Below are 8,203 nucleotides of genomic sequence, written 5' to 3' on the forward strand. Positions count from 1 at the left end.
TTAATAAAGAAGAAAATGAAGACTTATAAGGAGGAAGTATTTCAACTTTTGACACTCGTGGTCGTATTTTGGGTGAAAATTGAATATTTTGAAATTCTTTCTGGTTTAGATCTATACAAAGGAACTAAAACTAGATTTGCAGAAAATTTTTGTAAGCGCTTCTTTGTCTCAAAATCTTCAAAAACATGTTTTTTCTTCAGTTTCTTAACGTCTAAAGCAAACCTCTGAGAGGGGGAACTCGCATCAGCTAACACCAGGGTATTCTCTGGCGTCAATCAGTAACGTAAATAAAGCCTGGGATACACGGGGACGAGGTTGATATTTTTCAACATGATTGAAAATTTCTATTTTTGTATTTTTAGCATTTAAAAAAATATTTGACGTCAATTATTTTGACTTTTATGACGTTAAATAAGCGCAAAATACCGGTAAAATGAGGATAACTCCCGAAAAAAAGCGAAATTCCAAAAATTAAAAACAATCCCTAAGTTTTAACATAAGGAGGGCGTGTGCCAAATTTACGCTGCCCCAAAGTTTGTGGACAAACTCACAAACTCACAAACATTCTGAGATTCTAGCTCAACTGAAGTTGAGAATTTGTAATTAAATTCTTAATTACTCTTGAAAAAATAAATCAATAAGTAATTCATCATAGACACTGGCTTTTGGTAAATATGTCAAGAAACTTGAAAAAGTATTATGCTAAAATTTAAAAACCGATTTTCTCACTATGGCGCCCTTTCAAAAGAAAAAAAAACATTATATAAAAGTATTTGTGTGGTTTATTAACGTTATTGAATGAAATATTTTATGAAATAAATAGGAGACCTTATTTAATGTTAGACTCTAATCCGCAAAGATTTATGATTTATAGATCGTTTTAATCAAAATATGGGGCCTTAAGTTTCTCAAATCGAGAGGTAAATCACTCAATCAGAAAAAAAAGTGTGACGATATAAAGAAGTATTAGAAATAGGTAAACTTGAAATTGTTGTAATTATGAACAAATAGTCAATCGCATTATAAATAGAATGATATACAACATGAACAATAACTTGTTTTAAGAGTCGGTAAACATTCTCGAGTTACTATTTTCTGTGAGGGGGGGGGTTGGGTTATGAGAAACCTGAAACCTCGTCCCTTTGTACACCTTTAGAATTCACGAAAGAATTGGAGGAAAATAGAACAATTAGTAAAAGATTTGGGGCCATTTTCTAATTTCCCTGGGGAGTAAGGTTTCAGTTTTTCGAATAAAGTGAGAGTCATAATTCGGCCCCTCTCCCTTCCACTAGACAGGAAAAAGTAAGAGGAAAAAGTTCAAGCCGACATTTTTTGCTTCAGTAAGGTAGCAAATTGTACAAGTGCAGGTGAAAAATGGTCCTTTTTGATGGTTAACAAATTGATTGAAATGCGTCCTATGCTTGATCTTTCTTCCTCAGTTGAGTGCTGATTCATTCGTTCACTCAATCGTGATATGAGAACACCTAAGCTGTAGATGTCGGAGTTAGGTGACGGTGGTTTATTGCCAAGTAAGACTTCCGTGGGTAAATGTTTGGTTCGAGCAAAGTTTGACTGGAAGTGCGCAGTCAATGGTTCAGAGCCACGGACATGGCATGCAAAAGTAAAATCTGTGATGACAACAGGAAATCGGCAAGGAAACATGAAATCCATACTGATAACATCTTCAATTAAATTATTGAGAAGGATTCCCTTTTCATGTAGAAATTGAAAAGTTGGAAGTAGCTGTTGAAAAATCCACAATATAATCTTATATGAAAGTTTACATGGGTACTGGTCCAACATTGATGTCATCCCGAATCCCTTGAAAACAGCAGTTGGCTTTCCACCAAGTTCGGTAATACCTACGGGTACTATAAAGTTCGGATGAGGACCTAAATATTTCAAAACCTTTAGCTCGTGACAAAGTATTAGATGGTCACTCTTGTCAGGAGAGTGACTAAACAACTGCTTCAAACAAAAGGAGTTATCACTTGTTCTTGAGTATAAAAATTCTCCTCTTGTCAAACTTGATGTAATGAATAAGCCCTTTGAGTCAATTACTTCAACGTCTAGATATATAATTTCGTCCACAAACGTTCCTATTATACCGTTACACAAACTAGAGTTACATAGCTTAGCAGTGTGCGGTGAAAAGATTGAATTGAGTTTTAGCTGGTTTAACTCTTTCGCAATAGCCATCGCAATCACATCTATCATGTTCCTCCCAATATCATCCATCTGATCGTTAACGATTTCATCCTAAAAAAAAAGAAAAAATTTTCTCAAGGTTAATTTCTATCGCCTTCATTCATTCCTTCAATTCACAGTTTTCCTTCCCCACTTATGATTTTTCGGAAAAATTTCTATCCAGATCATCTTTTCCCCCTGCTTAGGAATTTTCGAAAAATCGAAAGTTTCTTCAAATTCTTCTGTAATAGTAAGCCATTCAGTAAGTTTAACAGGCAGGCAACAGTCCCCTATTAGCATCAGCAATTTTAAAATGAAATTGATCATACCTGGGATGGTTCTCCAACATGTAACTCTTTATATTTTATTTCAATCTTGTCGAAAAGTTCAATCTTGACTTCATCATAGCTTCCCGTCTTAAGTAGCAAAGGGATTTGATTCTAAAAGATTTTTAAAAACATCAAGCCTTAAATGTCTGTGAACTGCAATGAACTGTAAAATATTGGCTTTTTTTATGTATCCTATTATGTAGGTTTCAAGGTTAAAAAGACTTGAAATTTCAGTCTGCAGCCTTGATAAGAACCATGTTTAATTTTAAAACGGCTTAAGTCCATCAATGTTTTACAATTTAGGGTCTAAGTAGATCCTTTTTTACAAAAGGGCCCAAGTCCACTAAAATGAGATTTTAAATTTCAAAAAGGCATAAATCCAGTCCATTATATCTTTAATGTCTTGATTGAGTTTATGTTCATCTTATGAAGATGCCCTAAATTTAGGAGTAAAATTTTGAAACGTTATATGACTAGGTTTAATCCTAAATAGGTGAAAATTAAACTTCCAACAAGTTGTAGGTATGGCTTACAGAAGACATTTACTTTAAGGCTTGGCAATCTAAATTGGCTTCAAAATCAAGAAAAAATCTTTAATTGCATTCTTATTAAATTCGCAAAAAAAGGACTTAGGCTCCTTTAAAATCAATGCTCTTAGGACTTAGGTCCCTTTAAAAACAAGGTAGCGGAATCACAAATCATTTGGTGAAGAAAAAAAAACAATACAAAATCATAATCAGTAATAAATCATTAATCAGTATTACTAACCTCTAAAGACTTTACCAGTCTCCTTTTAGTTCTCCGAAGGTTGCTCTTGCTATTCTTGCCAACACCAGCTTTAACCAAGTTTAAAATTTCACCAATTAAATCTTCTGAACTCATACTTTTATTTCATGTTGTTATTATCTAGAAATGCAAATATGAAATAATTTAATCTTATACGAATTATTCATAGACGACAAGATTTTTCAAAACTATGAATTTTGGGAAAGTTGTTCAAACTGTTAAGCGGAAAAAATGCCCCTGATACACCCCTCCTACGAGTAACTGCAACAAAAAAGATTGAAATAGGGTAAGAAGAAATAACGGTTGTAATCAATAATAATTTTTAAACCTGATTATAAACTAAATTAAAGTGATTTAGACGATAATGGAACCACAAAATTAACTGGTCCACTCTGCTTGGATTTTCGTTGGGCATTTCGTTTGAAATGCTGAAAGGATTCGATGCAAGCATATTTTCGATCAAAAAAGCTAAGTGGAACAAAAGATTTTGTTGCTGTGAAGCGTTCAAAATCTTTATGCCATATCTGCATATACTCTCCAAATTCAAACTGATAAGGGTGTTTTCTGAGCCATTCACATTCAGCAACATAAATTGGTTTACTTCTGCCATCACTCAATACAATTTCAATTTTGTAGAATGAGGAGGAAATGACCGATGGGTGAGGTTGATCACTAAGCTCACCTTTATCATTGATAAACCTAGCCATGACAAACCGATCCTTATTTTGTCCTCTACAGTAGGATGTACTAGCATATATATCATCCGCAAAATTGACTCGTTTGAAGGTGGTTCCAATCCTCTTGACTTTCTTAACATTAGATGGTTCCAAAACTTTACAGAGCTGAAGTATAGCATCCACTTGATCATCTTTAAAAGCAACTTGCTTTGTAACTGAAAGAACATTAGTGAAGGTATTACAGTCGTAGGACAAGGTCTGGCTTTTTCGTAATTTCAAGAGATCGGTTCTGTTTTCGTTATCAGTACTTGCAAAGTTTTCAGAGAATGATTTGAAGATTGAATGGTCCATGGTGTTGATTTGTGACTCCTTTACAAACTGTCTCATTATTGTAATACCGATGTCCCTGTTGTAGTATGATAAGAGCCAAGTACTCCGTTAAAACGCTCGAAGGAAAAACACCAGAATCCGTAGACTGGCCCAAATTCTTCCACACATTTCTTTAAATGCATATGTAGGTGCATGTTAGGAGTGCACTTATCAGTTCCGTAATAAGATTCAAAACCTTTACAAAAATTTTCCAAAGATTCATGAGCTGATTGAATTCATTATCTCTTATGCTCCGTCTACAAAGGATAAAACATGCCTTGACAAATAAGAGCCAATTGGTGTATTGTTCATCAGGCAAAAATTCTTTCATGGAAAATGGTGAGTAGTAAAGTATAAAATTCTTCCACTCCTCTGCTTTCATTGTTTTGAAGTGTTTCAAAACATTGCTGGTTACTCTACCATGATCATATGGAATTTTAACTTTGTTTTGGAGCTTTGCAAATTTCGTAATGTCTTTTTAACATCCAAATACCCTTTTTCAATCCACACTTTAAACATATGCTTTCCGGTTCCAAGAAGGAGATTGTGCATGGGGTCTATCACATGCATTTGAATTGGATCATAATAACTTAGTCGAAAAAGTTCAGAATACCTAACACCATGTGTTTTCTCCAATTTAGCACGTTCAGTTTTAGTTTTAGCAGAATTTATCATTTCACCACGAAGTTTGTGGGCTAGTCCCATACGTTCCCGGACAAAATCAAAACCAGAATAATCTGCCTTATCACCGAATGAGGTACGTGGGAATTCCTTCCAACACTTACTGCATCCTTAAAATATAAGAAGAAAAATACCTTAAAGGAGAACTAATATCAAAAAATTCTAGACTAGGTTCTAGATGTGTCAAGAGTCAAAAACGTCAAAAATCAATAAAACATCAGAAATAAAAAATGAAAACACAACTAGGACAATCCATCACCTAACTGACTTTTTGCTTTTGGCACTTTTTGCTGAGTTCATATTTTTGCTGGACCCATGTTGGCCTTTATGCATAAGCAAGACATTTGCGACTAGGGAATCATTTACTATTTTACTCAAATAATATTATGAACTCATAGAGGATCATTTCACGGGAAATAATTTTTACGGTGTGCCTATTTGAGATTTTTTTGCCAAAACAAATTTTGCAGATTTTCAAATTTTGAGAGAGTTTTGGCCATTGTGTGGATTACAATCATAACCTTAATTTTTTATCATTTAAAAAATTCTGCTGGAACTTATTTTAGCGGTTTAGGGCCAAATGCGCAAAGACACAAAATTTAGTTTCCGCAAAAGTTAGCTCCCTAAACCCTTAAGGTAAATTATCTGCATCTGTTAAAATGCAATCAACAGAAACCTAATTTTCAGGTAGGTTGTGTAGATTGCATTTTAATACCTTTATTTGCCGCAAATCCTAAAAATCCACCACACTTTCGGGTTGCTGGTATGTCACTGGATAAACAGATAAGAGCAAACTTATACAATGACTTTCCAAAATATCCACCATCGTTCAAATAAAATCCACGCCAAAGTTTTTCCAACTCATCTACGATGGGCTTCAAATATGTATTAATGTTTAGTTTTGGTTCTTTTGGGCCAGGAATAATACCACATACAATGATATTTTCCAATTTGAACCTGACATCTCTCGGCAGATTCGTGATGGCCATGTAGATAACACCGAGAGAATATTCTGTATTCTTAAATGGTTGAAACCAATCTACATTGAGTACAGCCCCAAGATTCCGAATATCATTGAAGAAAAGCTCTCCGTTATTTGATTTGAAAGTTTTGTATAGCTCACCATCACAAATATCAGTCATGATGGTAGATTCCGATTCTCTCTTTCGTAGCAATTGTTCTTTGAATCCAGGTCTATTGAGTAGACTTTTAAGGGAGTCTTTTATGCTTCTTTGACAATATAGCTTCCGTGGATTGAGGAGGAATTTCCCGTCACTTGACAGAACTTTATTCAAGAGTCTTGCACCACATCTCTTTCTACCACTTGCAAATGTATGATTGGGAAAAGGGACATACGAGCACTTTTGAGAAACTCTTCTTCCATTCTGAAGTACCTTAAAGGAATCCTCATAGCGATACAAAGTGTGGCATTTAGTACATACTACCCATTTTGAAAAGAGGTCGTCGATTGATGAGAGACCAGCAATTTTCTTTGCAGAGTAGAGTGTTTTGGGGAACAGGTCAAGACAAGATTGAAGATTATCCAGTGAAAGGAAAGTCACAAGCAAATAGATGAAAAATCGAAACAATCCAAGCAAAAGAACGACGTTGTGGTCTGACATCAATGTCATTGTTTGAAAAAGGAAGATTGTTCTTATAATGATACTGATTACTCTATTAGATTCGTTTCCTTCTGGACCTTCTTGTTCTGCTTCATTAGATTCAAATTCAGCCAATCTTCTGAAAATTCCTAAAAAATAAACAAAATAACATAGGCCAATCATTTATGTAAGCAATGATTGTGCATTGAGTGACCATGGCTCCTGCTGGGGTTCTAGGTCCCCACACCAAATTTAGGTCCCCCTCAAGATGTACGTCCTCCCACCTTCAGATATTTCAGGTCCTAGTTCATTGAATGATTATTTTCAAATTACAGAGCCCACAAAGAGAATTAAATATTACCAGAACTCTCGTTTTATGACAAGCATTTTGATAGTACTACTTTGCAAAAGAAATATTATAAGTGGTCTGTTGAAGGCGCTGCAGGCAAAAAATGAATTGGTTTAAAAATTTAAGAATCAAGATCAAAGGTACTATACAAAGAAAAAGTTTAGTTCCCTGAACTTTTGTATTAAACCTTAGACATAACCCCTTTACCGTGGCTGATATGGCAACCCTACCCCTTATCTTAGATAGGCGGCCGCCCAAGTCAAGATAGGCGGCCCCGCCTGAGTTAAGATAGGCGGCCGCCCAACTTCTTAGGCGGCCACCTATCTTTGATGGGCGGCCGCCTATCTTAACTTGGGCGGCCGCCTAACTTAATTTGGGCGGCCGCCTATCTCAACATAGGCGGCCGCCTATCTTACCGATTTTACCGACTGATCTGGTCTGTATTTTTAACATCGTTTTCATAGGCGGCCGCCTAAGTTAAGATAGGCGGCCGCCTACAATAAACGGATTTTAAAAATGGTAGACTCCCACAGTGCAGTTTCACTTTCACTTTCATTTTTCCGTCATTCACTGCTTCTTTTTATATGGTTATATCCATTATATATATATGCCATACTGACGAGACGATGGAGACTGTGGTACAAGAAAGATTTGCACAGACTATATCAACTGTTGATCTAGTAAAATATTATTCCAGTTTAAAAACTCTCACAAACGATGAAATTTGTAAACTAATCAATGTTCACCATCAAAAAAATTTAACCCCAAGACAGTTGAAATACATACGTCAACAAAATGGAATTCGGAGGTATAAACTATATATCAATGGAAGATTTGAGAAGTATCATCTTGAACGAGTTGCAAACGTCAATTCCCGTGTTGGATATCGCCAAATGACTGAGTTCAGTATCATTAATTGAACTACAATGTTTAGTTGCAAAGGAAAAAGTCCGCCGCTTACTGAGGATTTTGGATCCCGAAGGAGTCCAAGAAAGATCCAGAAATGTGATTAGGAGAAGAATGTACCCAAACTATAGGACCAAACGATATTTTGGCATGTGGACGGAAATGATAAATTGAAAAGTGGGGGATTTTGTATTCATGGAGCAGTGGATGGGTTCAGCAGGAAGTTGCTATGGTTGAAAGTATCAACAACAAACAATGATCCTCTTGTATTGCCAATTTTTATCTGGACTTTGTTAACCATAAAAAGATTACGCCAAA

Source organism: Clytia hemisphaerica, unplaced genomic scaffold (assembly GCF_902728285.1).
Source record: "Clytia hemisphaerica strain Z4C2 unplaced genomic scaffold, Clytia hemisphaerica genome assembly, whole genome shotgun sequence".
Classification (NCBI taxonomy): Eukaryota; Metazoa; Cnidaria; class Hydrozoa; order Leptothecata; family Clytiidae; genus Clytia; species Clytia hemisphaerica.